The sequence below is a fragment of the Leptodactylus fuscus genome, chromosome 7 (genome assembly GCF_031893055.1).
Source record: "Leptodactylus fuscus isolate aLepFus1 chromosome 7, aLepFus1.hap2, whole genome shotgun sequence".
NCBI lineage: Eukaryota > Metazoa > Chordata > Amphibia > Anura > Leptodactylidae > Leptodactylus > Leptodactylus fuscus.
Genome location: NC_134271.1, coordinates 131,558,238 through 131,573,753, shown reverse-complemented (window position 1 = coordinate 131,573,753; position 15,516 = coordinate 131,558,238). Strand labels below are relative to the sequence as shown.

Genomic DNA, 15,516 nt, shown 5'->3' with positions numbered 1-15,516 from the left:
CAAGCACCGAGCACTCAGCTCCCCCGCCCTCCTGAGAGCAGGGAGCTACGTCACTTGTCCTGGGCGGAGAGATAAAGAGCTCAGAAATACAAGCACTGAGCACTCAGCTCCCTCTCCCTCCTGAGAGCAGGGAGCTACGTCACTTGTCCTGGGCGGAGAGATAAGATCATCCCCAGGTCCGTGGTTATGGAAACAAAATGTAAAAATGAAGTGAATAATCTCAGATAGCGACCAAACAAAGCAGTTTACCTGAAGCAATGTATATAGGAAAAGTCTTAAATCCACATAAACTAGCAGTATAGATAGGATCCTAGAGATGGGACGACCCCTTTAAAGTGACTTATTGATCACTTTGTATTCTGTTTATTGCATGGCGGGGACATACAAAAATGGCATTATTTTTGATTTTTATTTTTTTACGCCATTCATCATGTGGATGAAATAATATTATATTATACGTCAGGTTGTTATGGACTTGGCAATACCGAATTTTTGTACGTTTTTTTAAAAAAATTTACAACATGCAAAGAATTTCCATGGAGAAAATGGGATTTTTTTAAATTTTTTTTTAAATATTTTATTCTGACTTTTTTTTTTTTTTTTTTTCCCAAATCCTCCTAAGGTACTTTACCACTAGGGGGCTTGATCACCTGTCCAATACAATACAATATAATATAATATAATACAATACAATACAATGCATGTGCTTTGCAGTGTATGGTGCCTATTATTGAATTGTAACAGGCATTCTATTAGAACATATGATGTGTACGATGGCAGTCACAGGGGTCTCTGTTAGGTTCCTGGTTGCCATAGCGACCCATCTGCAACCCCACGTTTGCACTGCGTGGGGCCAATGAGAGTGTCAGTTTTGCTGACATACACTTAAGATGCTGCGGTCGCTATTGACTGCAGCATGTTAAGGGTTAAACAGCAGTGTTATCATTGTCCCGGCTGTTGCGGCAGGAGCTGGGCTGTCAGTCTGTCGCCGGGCCCCCGCAGTGATCACACAGGCTCCACTTCTGAGCCCGTGTTATCACCATCATATACATATATGGGAAATTGTGGGGAAGGGTTAAACCAGAGGTGGTTAATATAAATGAATGGCATATCTTGTCCTCAGTTTGTCACATGTATACAGATATACTTCGACTACAGACTATTTTATTGGACGTAGCAGAGCTGGGTTTGTAATAAAGCATATTGGGCACAACTTGCATCCATATAACCTTATAATATGAAGCGTGACATAATATAACAAATTTAGCTCTGCTACATCTACTCGTCCTTAAAGGCATTCAACGTTCTCTAAATCATGTCACGAAAAGTAATGTAGTCCTGTATAATAGACCTTTATGTAATAAACTTTATTACAAAATATCTTTAAATCTAATAAAATATAATTTAATATAATATAAATCTAATAATTCCGATAGATAGATAGATAGATAGATAGATAGATAGATAGATAGACGGAAGGAAAACGCCTGGTGTAATGAGTAATTGAGAATATACCATACAGCTAGCCCTGGTAGCTCCGCAGATAATTACAGTCAATTTAGATGACATTATGGATAAAACAAAAGACTACGGTAGTTACCATCTCTGCCGGGACTCGAACCCGGAACCTCTGGATTAGAAGTCCAGCGCGCTCGTCCATTGCGCCACAGAGACCTCACCGCATGCTCACCATCAGCATCAGCTCTGAAATAGAATATACCTTCTGCATCCACATCATCACTGGTGCATCATCTCAGCATCACCATCCACCCCCCCCCCCCCCTCTCCCCTCTCAGGGAATGCTGCAAAATCAGGACGCAGGAATGCAGCCGAAAACCTGACGTGCTTCTACATAGCGGCTAGTGCGAGGACAGGAGAGGGTTAACAGGGAGAGTAAAAGCATCCTCAGACCCAGCGTCTGTATCACCGAGCTGCCAGATCTGAGAACAATGGCAGAGAAAAGATGGAGCGGAATAGAGGAGGATGGAGAGAGACATGGCTGCTATCTGGGTCACACATTAGAACAGGCGCAGGCAGACGCACCCGGAATTTTAGGATGATTGTGGAATTATAGATGGGGGAGCGGGAGGGGGGATTATACCGGGTAAGAGGGGAGGCAGAGAGGACGGTAACACAGATATAATAGACAGCAGCGTGTCTGCAGGAGAGAAACCGGGAATATTCTCTGATCTGGAGATTCTACGAGGATGAATAGATGGATGGATGGATGGATGGATGGATAGTAGATAGATAGATAGATAGGAGACAGATAGATGAATAGATAGATAGATAGATAGGAGATAGATAGATGAATAGATAGATAGGAGATAGATAGATAGATAGATAGATAGATAGATAGATAGATAGATAGATAGATAGGAGATAGATGAATAGATAAATAGGAGATAGATAGATAGATAGATAGATAGATAGATAGATAGATAGATAGACAGATATTGTGGGGAAGTTTGCTCGGTAGAAGCAGTAGTGCGGACCCAAACAGTCAAGACAGGGACACAAAATATGCAGCAAACTGGTTTATTTAGAAGTTAAAAAAAAAACAAAAAAAAACAGGAAAATACATAAACCTTGACTTCAAGCACAAAATGAGCAAAACAAAATACAGCCTTAACTTCAGGCAAAAACAAAACTAAATCCCGCTCGTCTGAGCAACTAACTAAACAGAACTGATAACCTAACTATACATGTGGGTTACTAACAGCCACAAGAACAAAATAGGAGCAATATAGTCTCACCGGACTCCGGAATACAGGACAGATCCACACATCTTTTCCCCTGACGGAACTGCCATGAACTGCACATTCTGCAGCCTTTTATGGGTCAGTAATGAGCCCAGGATCTACACCTGGGCTGAGGTCTACTCCAGATCCATCCTGGACCACATATATGTCAGAAACTTGGGGTTGATATATGTGGACTCACCTTCTCACAATAGATAGATGGAGACAAGATAAATATTACACATGAATGACTAGAATGTGCCCTCTATGATGCCTGTACGCCCAGATAATATGGACAAGGGTTATCTTGATAAGTCACACCTACTGATAATACACACAGTCATGTCATAGTACAGGATAATACACACAGTGATGTCACAGTACAGGATAATACACACAGTGATGTCACAGTACAGGATAATACACACAGTGATGTCACAGTACAGGATAATACACACAGTGATGTCACAGTACAGGATAATACACACAGTGATGTCACAGTACAGGATAATACACACAGTGATGTCACAGTACAGGGATAATACACACAGTGATGTCACAGTACAGGGATAATACACACAGTGATGTCACAGTACAGGGATAATACACACAGTGATGTCACAGTACAGGATAATACACACAGTGATGTCACAGTACAGGGATAATACACACAGTGATGTCACAGTACAGGATAATACACACAGTGATGTCACAGTACAGGGATAATACACACAGTGATGTCACAGTACAGGGATAATACACAGTGATGTCACAGTACAGGGATAATACACACAGTGATGTCACAGTACAGGGATAATACACACAGTGATGTCACAGTACAGGGATAATACACACAGTAATGTCACAGTACAGAGATAATACACACAATGATGTCACAGTACAGGGATAATACACACAGTGATGTCACAGTACAGGGATAATACACACAGTGATGTCACAGTACAGGGATAATACACACAGTGATGTCACAGTACAGAGGTAATACACACAGTGATGTCACAGTACAGGATAATACACACAGTGATGTCACAGTACAGAGATAATACACAGAGTCATGTCACAGTACAGGGATAATATACACAGTGATGTCACAGTACAGGATAATACACACAGTGATGTCACAGTACAGGATAATACACACAGTGATGTCACAGTACAGGGATAATACACACAGTGATGTCACAGTACAGGGATAATACACACAGTGATGTCACAGTACAGGGATAATACACAGAGTCATGTCACAGTACAGGGATAATACACACAGTGATGTCACAGTACAGGGATAATACACACAGTGATGTCACAGTACAGAGATAATACACACAGTGATGTCACAGTACAGGGATAATACACACAGTGATGTCACAGTACAGGGATAATACACACAGTGATGTCACAGTACAGAGATAATGCACACAGTGATGTCACAGTACAGGGATAATACACACAGCGATGTCACAGTACAGGGATAATACACAGTGATGTCACAGTACAGGGATAATACACACAGTGATGTCACAGTACAGGGATAATACACACAGTGATGTCACAGTACAGGGATAATACACAGAGTCATGTCACAGTACAGGGATAATACACAGTGATGTCACAGTACAGGGATAATACACACAGTGATGTCACAGTACAGAGATAATACACACAGTGATGTCACAGTACAGGGATAATACACACAGTGATGTCACAGTACAGGGATAATACACACAGTGATGTCACAGTACAGGGATAATACACAGAGTCATGTCACAGTACAGGGATAATACACAGTGATGTCACAGTACAGGGATAATACACACAGTGATGTCACAGTACAGAGATAATACACACAGTGATGTCACAGTACAGGGATAATACACACAGTGATGTCACAGTACAGGGATAATACACACAGTGATGTCACAGTACAGGGATAATACACACAGTGATGTCACAGTACAGAGATAATACACACAGTGATGTCACAGTACAGAGATAATACACACAGTGATGTCACAGTACAAGGATAACACACACAGTGATGTCACAGTACAGGGATAATACACACAGTGATGTCACAGTACAGGGATAATACACACAGTGATGTCACAGTACAGAGATAATACACACAGTGATGTCACAGTACAGGGATAATACACACAGTGATGTCACAGTACAGGGATAACACACAGAGTCATGTCACAGTACAGGGATAATACACAGTGATGTCACAGTACAGAGATAATACACAGAGTCATGTCACAGTACAGGGATAATACACAGTGATGTCACAGTACAGGGATAATACACACAGTGATGTCACAGTACCGGTATAATGTGCACAGTAATGTCCATATTTGCTGTACAACATAGCAGGTCCTGTGTTTTAAATACAAACGTAGAAATTACTATAAGACTATTATGACTGTGACTGAGATAAATAAAAGCCTAACAAATCCATGTCAGTGCAGTAGGAGAATAATTTATATTAAAGATGTAATATCAATGTTTGTCCACCAGATAGCGGTGTAAGATAAGAAATGAATTTCAACCAACCATCCATACAGTATTAGATTGTAGTATTTAGACAAAAATAAGAATGTGCTTTTTATGGTAGAATTGATGTTCTAGTGTACATAATCTGACTCTGCTGATAAATTACAATGATGTCATTTACTATATGTCAGGTACCAAGTATTTTTTGTGGCTCTCCTTAGTAAAATCACATACCGCCCAACCGTCCTGGTTCCGCGGGACACTTACGCTCTCCTGCCCCTGTCCCGCCATTCTGCGCAGCTCCCTACATGTCCCGCTATGTCCCTATAATTATTTACTGATCAATCATTCCTCCAATCACCGCCTGCTCTTATAACAGATAAGAGGCTGCAGTGATCGGTGGAACGCTTCATTGACCTTGTATGACATCACACGGTCACGTGACTAGGCGGCGTGTCAGTGTCCCATGCAGTGAAGAGAGAAGAGATCCGTGTAAGGTACTGAGAAGGGAGGGTGAAGGGGGGATGTGAGATGCAGGATGGAGAGAGAGAGAGAGTGTGTGTGTATGTCTGTCTGTGTTTGTCATTATACTGGGGGCAGAGATGGAGGGGGGACATGAAACTGGGAGCAGATGAAAGGGGATATGAAACTGAGGGAGAAATGGAGAGGGGGGATGAAACTGGGGGCAGAGATGGAGGAGGGGACATGAAATGGAGCAGATAAAGGGGGCACTTAAACTGGGGGACAACTGGAGAGGGCATTAAACCGTGGGAGGGGGAGTGGTCTGCCTCTAGTTGCCCCCAGTTTAATGTCACCCTCCAGCTACCCCCTACAGTTTAATGTCTGCTTCTAGCTGCCCACCGTTTAATGTCCAACTTCATCTGCCATTTATTTATTGCCCCCTCCAACTACCCCCATTGCTAATGTTCCCCTCCAGCTGATCCAATTTCATGTTTAAACTGGGGCACCAGGAGAGGGACTTAATATTGTGGGGCAGTTGGAAGGGGGACATTACAATGTGGAGACATATAATGTACGGGTGACTATAGGAGGATTATACTGTGTCGGGGGACATAAAAAAATTTAAGAGAATGGGCGGAGTCAACATAAAAGTGGGCGGGGCTAAATGTGCTGCGGAGCGTTATGCGGGCCGCATATTACGTCTCTTTCTGTTGTTCAAAAGTTGGGAGGTATGAAATCAGAGACGGCATAATCATATATATTATATAAAAGTAAAATATTGTTTTTTGGGTTTTTTTATGCCTAATTATCATAGCCAAATCCCACAGCCATCTCACTGCACTAGCCAAGGGTGGGATGCAGAGGATTCTCCCCAGTTATGCCAGCCCATTTATTTAAAATACTGCCAGATCACAGAAGCGGGGGGTAGGCGGAAGGGGAGCAGACCCAATATAACCCAATGCCATAGGATTGCCACTCTCCACCGTGTAGGCCATAAAATGCTTTAGGCCTGTCGCCTACAAGCTGCCTTAAAGGGAGCTGTGAATATCAATAAATTACTCACCTCTCTGCTCTGGGCGTATATGACATCACAGTTCAGCAACACCCAGAGCGGAGAAAGAGCGGGGCTGAGGAGCAGAATGGGTAGCAATTATCTGACACTGACAGTACCCTCTCAGGAGTATGAGGACACTGAAAGGGCATTAAAGGGATCCTATCATTAAAATGCAATTTTTTCTAACATGTAGGAACAGCCTTAAGAAAGGCTTTTCTTCTCCTACCTTTAGATGTCTTCTCTGCACCGCTGTTAGGTAAAAATCGCAGTTTTCTTCGGTATGCAAATGAGTTCTCTCACAGCACTGGGGGTGGGCCCCAGCGCTCAAACAGCACTGGGGGGCGTCCCCAATACTTCGACCGAACTGTCCAGTGCCGCCTCCATCTTCGTCTGGAATGTCCTCTCTCCGGATCTTCTTCCGGCGCTGGGGTCCAACTTCTACGCAAGCGCAGCCAGCTCTGCCATTGAGACTCGAGCAGAGCCAACTGCATATGACCACAGCCATTTTTTTGTGGTCGCTTACGCTCTGTACTACGTTGAACTACAGGAGTGTACTGCGCATGCGCAGAACACTCGTATAAGCGGCCACAAAAAAATGGCCGCAGGCATGAACCGTCGGCTTTGCTCGAGGGCAGTACCGACTGCGCATGCGTAGAAGTTTGACCACAGCACCAGATGAAGACGCGGAGAGAGGCCGTTCCAGACGAAGAAGGCAGCACTGGAGAGTTCTCTCACAGCATTGGGGATGCCCCCAGTTCTGTTTGAGGGCTAGAGACCGCCCCAATGCTGCAAGAGAACTCATTTGCATACTGTAGAAAACGGGATTTCTACCGAACGGCGGCGCAGAGAACACATCTAAAGGTAGGAGAATAGCCTTTCTTAAGGCTATTACTGCATGGTAGGCAGAAAAAATAGTGTTTTAATGATAGGATCCCTTTAAGCAGTATGGGAGGCCAATTAGGGGGGCATTACTGGTACAAGTTTCTGAGATTGATGATCTATCTATGGGGGTTTGATACCCTGGACCCCCACAAATCAAGTATCGAGACTGTGTGGGAGAACCAGGCGCAGGTACTGCAGCTCGGTCATATAGTCTTCAATGGGGCAGCACTGCGGTACGGACACTCACCGCTACAGTTTGTACTTGTACCCGTGATCTGCAAGGGTGCCAGCCCCTGCAGCACATCAATCTTAGAAACTGGATAACCCCTTTAAATCGTGTTAGGGCACTAGGGTGGGGCATTACACTGTTTGGGGCCATTTAACTATGTTGTCGCACTAAGGGGGTATTACACTTTGTGAGGGCACTAAGGGGGACATTAAACTGTTTGGGGGGGCATTATCCTGCTTGGGACATGAAGTGGGAATATTAATATAAGGGGACATCATTTATATAAGGGGAACATGAAATTGTGTGGGTCGCGGACTCTGGGTGACTGGAGGCAGAGTGTATTAGTTATATCATGTCCTTACACTATGTTGTTTGATGTTCTGTATACAGTTATGTTTATTTTGCTTACTTATATAGCGCCATCATATTCCGCAGTGTTTTATAGGTAGTGTCAACACTGTCCTATATAGGAGTCACAACCTAAATTGTACTGTGGTAGGAAACTCCTGCAAGCACGGGGAAAACATACAAACTCCTTGTTGATGTTGCCCTCAAACTTAGGACTTGAGTGCTGCAAGGCTACAGTGCTAACTACTGAGCCACCATAATGCCTATGTTGCTATAATCGGTGCGGGCCATCGCACAGTCATTGTCCTGGAAATTTTGTGAACTGGATTGTGTGATGATTCCTTATGATTCCTCAGTTGCACCCATGAGGTCCACCATGGAAGACATTGAGTGTTATCTAGTGTCGAGCGAATAGTATTCGTCAAATACCTCGCCGGCATAGGGATGCGTGTAATTGGCCGAACACCAAGGGGTTAAACGCTTTGGAGATTCGATGCGTTGAACCCCTTAGTGTTCGGCCTATTACATGCATTCCTATGTCGGCGAGGTATTCGATCGAATACTATTCACTCAATACTAGTGTTATCCCCTCGTGGTGTACCAGACGTGGCCTGGCTACCCAAGATGGGAGATGATTCTCTGTAAAGGACAGGATGGCTTGTAGGATCAGAGGTTGCTCATATTGGAGGGCCAACAAGGCTACAAAGACACAAAACCTAGTGGTGGGGAATATGGACACGTGGTATACTGGATCATCTAATGTTCTTTGGGAAATCCATAGGTAGTCACATGAGTTGTAGAATGTCACAGGGAGACGGACGCTCATTGTGGAATCCAAGGTGGTGTAATGTCATGTTTGGGGTCTGTGTGCAACTTGTCGGCATAATAAGGTTAACATGGCCTATGTACAGTAAGACTGGTGGGTCTGGTTTCCTCAGAGCTTTGTCCCAGTGGTCTGTAGGTGAGGATACAATGGCCAGAGGCCCCTATGAGGACATCAGTGACCTATGAGAGGTAAGAACCATTGTGTTCTAAGGGATGTTCAGCCCCATCTAGAGTCAACTACAAACTCTACGCTTTCCATGCCGTGTAAGGCAAAATAAAATCCTTCACTCAACTGTTATGGTCTACAAGCCTACAAGGGCAACCTACCGCCTCAACCATCCTTCTTCAAGCTTCATCCCCCAAGATAAAGAGGCAGCTACGTGTTCACTATGCAAAGTCCAAGCCACCTATCCCACCATAAAGAGTCAGACACATCTCCAACATACAAAGGCCAAGTTACATTACCCACCATACAAGGTACCTACCACCACCTTTCATAGACATTGCCCTACCATACCTTTGATATGCCCATCAGATACCCCCAGGATACCGTGCAGTAACTTGCACCCGTTAGTAGAAACTCAATCTCCATTATCCAGTCTACTCCATCACTTGTAAGTATTGGTTATGTCCTTTCTAAAATGGCACATTGGGTCTATGCCTATAAAAGTGTTAATATAAATAGGTTGAACAAGAGAGGGGTTCACTTGGGGGGAGGTAGGTAACTGGTAGGCCTGAGGCTAATGTCCATTGGAGGTGCATTGGAGGTCAGATTGGGCTTGATCACTGCGGATTTTTTATTGGGCTGGAGGTTGGTGCACAATAGTCCATGGTACGGGGCACAACCATTATATCAGGGTACTCCTCCTACTGCTCAAGAGGGAGAGACATTAAAGGACACCATTTGTGCAAGGTAAACTGGCTTAGTTAAGCTAAAAAGGAGCCTGGGAGTAAGTAGAGATGTACTGCCATGTTGGTAGGAGGGGGCTAGAGGGAGCCCACAAATAGAAGGAGATTGGCACTATTAAACAGAATGTGCAGAAATCTGCATGGTATGCTGGGCTGGAGTATTGTTGGTCTGTACGTGTGTAGGTCGGGGCCTGGTTAATCTGTAAGAGGAAGTTGGAGGTCAGATATATTCTAATAACATATTCAGATCTGTGGAGGAGATCACCTGCAGAAGAAGGAGAGTCCTGATAGGATAGCTTCACCGAGCAAGATCACAAAGCAAGGTCCAACAAGTGGACCATGAGTTGCTGATGACCAGAGAGGAGCTGTATAGGAGGTGTGCCTGCCAGAGTTCCAAGTAATGGCTAAAGTACATTATGTCCACTGGAGCTGTGAGTAGTCAGTCAAGTACCAGTGCTGGGGTAAATTGGTACTATCCTCAAAGCGATCTGTAATCGGCTCCTAGAAAGGAGGATTCCTGTTAGAGGACTGGCAGGAGATTGGTTTCATGCAGTCTTATGGTGCAGTCTAGATGGAGAGGACCTCGGCAGCCTCTGAGCAGGCAGGAGACCAGGAGGGACAGCTGTCTTTGGGAAGGAGAGAATTGGGTGGACATGAGACATGGTCTAATTTACCCTAAAATGTTAATATCTACTTTCGTGTAGAAGAGTAGCAGTGGCACTATTTCCACTGCTGTAACTTACACCACCCAGCAGCTGCAGGGTTGGGGTACCGGACCCCCACGATCCTGTGGATAACTCATCAGTATCAAGAATGCATTTCAGGCTGGGATGGAACCACTGAGATATAGGGAATGGTGACCAAGCAGAGCCTGTATCTGACATGTGGTGGATGTGGAGAGAGGGTATCAAGACATGACTGATAGAACAAAGGCTATTATAGGTCTGCACTGCGTTGAAGATAGTAGCAGGGAACAGAGGTTAGAAGAGGTGTTTTTTTTTTTTTTTGTTCACGCTGTATACGGTCCACTGAGGGGATTATACCATAGCAGGAGTCAATGAAGAGGCATTATATCATGTAGAGACATTAAGGGGGCATTATATTGTGCAGGACCACTAGGGAACATTATATTGGATGAAGGTCTACAACCTGAGGAAACATCATAGTATACTGCCCCGTAGTGGCCCCCACATAGTATAATTCCCTTATTAGTATACCCACATGGTATAAAGCCCTCCTACATGTTCCCATACAGGATAATGCCCTCTTAGTGCCCACACTAAGGAACAGCCCCCACAAATTGGAAACAGTTGACAAGTATGTTTGTACTATTATCTTTGGCTGAACACAGACATGGAGGGTTTACCAACTCGTTGGTTTGCTAGAATTTGTCACGTATACATTGCAGCTCGAGCCTCTAGTCTTTTATATACCAAGCAACACCCCTACTAGAAGTATTATACATTACAGTCAGGTTTTGGGCTCTCCTGTTTGTACCATGATGCCCACTGGAGCCCCAAAAACATTCTACTACCATGACAACTAATGTCTCACTACTGTTCCACATCTTAATTTCATTCCATGGGTATAGAACTTGTGTCCTTTATATCTATATTGCTGCTCTATACTGTATACCTATCCTACCCATTCTGCAATGGCTTTATTTGCCCTAAAGATGGTGCAGAGATAAATCCCTTCCCTCTTATTTATCCCCCTCGTCACCTCAATCTGTTATAGAATTACCACGCTGCATCAGATAAGACCCCCACTCCTAATAGGTCCCATGCAACTCCACACCTCTAATGAGGCGAGGTGAGGCGACCGCCTCGGGCGGCCCTCCATAGGGGGACGGCAGCCCGGGCGATTTTATTTTTTGTTTTAACTTTTTTTTTTTACTTATACTAACACCGGAGAGCAGCCGCTCTTGAAACAACCCGAGCGGCCCCTCTCCTGCACTGACTTCTGCGTCTCAGCGCAGGCGGTGTCATTACGCCGCCTACGCTAATACGCAGACGTCTTACTGTGCCGGGAGAAGAAGAGGATGCGACGGCAGCGGGTGCAGCATCGAGGTTGGTACGTATAAGAACTTTATGTTTGTTTGTTTTATAATAGGCCACTACCTGCTGGAGTTTTCCCAGCCGGTAGTGGCCTATTTACCAACCTCCCCAGACCTGCTCACTGCCGCCCCCAATTCCCCTTGTACTATAGGCCGTGGAGGCCGGCAGTGAGTAGGCCTGGGCCAGACCGTGATCCCACTGCCGCTATTATTATTATACTTGGGGGTCTTTTCAGACCCCCGAGTATAATAATCGGAGCCCCAGGGGAGATGAGGGAACATAATAAACAGTGTTACTCACCTCTCCCAGATCTGATGTTAATCCTAGCAGGCTTCGGGCCCATATGGCAAAGCCCAGACGTCACTTGGTCTGGGATATTACCATATAGGTCAAAGCCTGTGCTAGCAGTACCATATAGGCCCGAAGCCTGTGCTAGTAGTAATAGTCTGTTACTTCTAGCACAGGCTTTGGGTCTGTATAGTACTGTTAGCACAGGCTTTGGGCCACGTGACATCTGACACATTACCATACAGGCCCAAAGCCTGCTAGGATTAACATTGGATCCCGGAGAGGTGAGTAACACTGTTTATTATTATTACTTATTTATTATTATTACTGTTCACTCATCTCCCCTGGGGCTCTGATTATTATAATCAGGGTTCTGAAAAGATCCCTGAGTATAATAATAGTTTGTGGGTTTGCAACTGTGGGGCATAATAGAGCTTGAAGGGTCCACTGTGGCCCCTGCAACCTCTATTATGCCTTACAGTCTATTGTGCCACTGTGGAGCATAGTATAGGCTGCAGGGGCGTGGAGAAGTGAGGAGTCAAAGATGTCTGAGTTTCAAACTTTACAGAGTCAAGTCACAGCTGGAAGAAGTGGTCATGGCAGTCCAAAGGGAAGAGACAGGAAAGGTGGGAAGACGTCTCCTGTGAATATTACTGCACAAAATATTACCGCTAGCATCCCCCCCCCCCCCCCGCGCTGTCTGAGGCGGGCAATGAAAAGATAAACACCCCCCCTTTGCCCCATCTTTTGATCCGCCTCAGGCAGCAGAGAGGCTAGGTTCGCCACTGGTCCCATGGCTGCCATATGTTGTATTGCAGGGGTCAGTAACCTTCGGCAATCCAGCTGCTGTGAAAATACAGTTTTACAACAGGTGGAGTACCGAAGGTTGCCTACCCCTGTTGTATAGAATTATTAATTTTTAATAACAAACATTTTTAGGCTATATAATTTATTATTATTATTATTATTATTATTATTATTATTATTATTATGTTTTTATTATTATTTTTTTAACATTTTGTTTTTATTTTTATTAGCATTATTATCATTTTTATGAATTAATTTTAGTTTTATATTATTGTTTTTATTAGCATTATTATTCATCTTTAGTTTTGATTTTATTCTTATATTGTTTTTTTATTATCATTATTCATGTTTAACTTTTATATTATTGTTTTATTATTATTATTATATTTCATTTTTTATATTAGTATAAAATATATTTATATATTGTATTTACTTCATAATTGTATTACCATTATTTTATGATTATGACAGATACATTATTCATACCAATATAAATAATACATAGGAAAGGTTTACTGTATATACTGTAGCACATTGTAGAAAGTCACAGTCTTTGTATCCCACTGGGCCAATGAGGATTTATTGAATCACTAACATGGCTTGACATAAGTGATGCTATACTAGGACTATGTGGATAGAATCCAGGTCAGGCCTCGGAGACTCCTTATTACCCTGGTAGCCGCACCTTGGGACCCTCTTTGGCTTCTTTTACCGTACAGTAATTGCATATTGTACAACACTTGTCCCTGGGCCCCTGATCCTTCCCCCGGGGCCCAGGTCACAGCTGCTCTCGGCTCCTCACTCATCCTCCCATTAATTACAATAAAAATAATAGTGATTCCGGAGAGACCCCTCGCACGCGCCTACTGTTTATCCCATAGCTAATCCAGGGGAGTTTACAAGCCAACCCTTAGAGTCTCTACCACTCCCCAAACACTCCGACCAAAATAATATTCTCCTTATTACAAGGCCTCTCAGGGGGTGAAAGCAAAATACAAACCATCTCTTATATTATATGATAGACCCTGGCTGGTAAACAAGGCAGAAAAAAGAAAGTAACAAATGTAATTCAGGAACAAAGATGTCGTCACCTTTATCCCTGGAAATAAGAATGTTACTTAGTGCAGATAACTATAGGCAATGTAGTACATTAAGATTTATATGCTGGATTTATGATGGTCTAAAAATTATAAAAACAAAAAATAATGTGATAATAATAATTGCAATAATATTAAATAGAAATAATACTGTAAAGAGGAATATTAATATGGTAATATTGATATTAATAATAATAATAATAATAGTATGGTAATATTGATATAAATAATGATAATAATAATAATGTAATATTGACAATAATATGGTAATATTAATATAAGTAATAATAATAATGTAATATTAATATAGCTGCTACTACTACTACTACTACTACTAATAATAATAATAATAATTATTATTATAATAATTATAATATAATAATAATAATAATAATAATAATAATAATAATAATAATATAATAGCATAATAATCTACTTAAAGAGGACCTTTCACCATTTCGCCCACAGGCAGTTCTATATACTGCCGGAAAGCTGAGTTCAGCGCACTGTCGGCTTTCCCGATCTGGGCCCAGTGTGAAGAGCTTACGGTCCCGGTACCGTAGCTCTTCTATGGTCAGAAGGGCGTTTCTGACAGTCAGTCAGAGACGTCCTTCTTCACAGCACAGCGTGTAACTGTTGTTTGTAACTGCCAGGGGACCTGAACGACAGAAAGATGTGAATCTATCCTAAGAATTGAGAAACTTCACAGGTCTGATCTATTCCCGCAGTACTGCTCCCCCTGATGCTGTAGCAATCAGTTAGGAACACTAAACAATCTGTCAGACTATTCATGTAGGAATATTCTCATGTGGTGTCAGGCCTGGAGTGGTCCACTAGGGTATCGGTAAATCGACTCTTGTCCTCAATGGGTCCCCTGGGATCTGGAGTCTGATTTCTCCAGATTCCAGAGTCAGGCCTGGCCACTTTGACAATGGAAAGGAGCCCTGCTGCACATGACACCAGGCCCTTTTCCAATAAAAGCCTGCCCAGGGGAGGTCTGTAAAAATAACAAACATTTTTACTCACCTCTCCTGGGCGTCCGGCAATCCAGCGTCATTTTATGGCCATCTCTGGCCTGTAGCTGATGTCACATGATCCGGACGTCACCGCTACACGTGGTTTGCTGGCATCATAATGTCAGCATGCCCCACACGACCGTTGAGACCTCAGTGGTGATGTCTGGAACACATGACATCAGCCACAGACATGAAGAAGAAGCGGACAGAATCGGCAAGCAATGCAAGGATGCTTAGGAGAGGTGAGGCAAGATGTGTTTATAATTGTTTATTTTTCCTCACCTCCC

General features: G+C 43.3%; 1 non-coding gene across 1 annotated transcript; it reads right to left on the bottom strand.

Annotated features, from left to right (window-relative positions):
• Positions 1-1,600: 1,600 nt before the first annotated feature.
• Positions 1,601-1,674, bottom strand: TRNAR-UCU (transfer RNA arginine (anticodon UCU)). Its single transcript has one exon. It is a non-coding gene; the product is annotated as a tRNA-Arg (tRNA).
• Between the last annotated feature and the right edge of the window lie 13,842 nt (positions 1,675-15,516).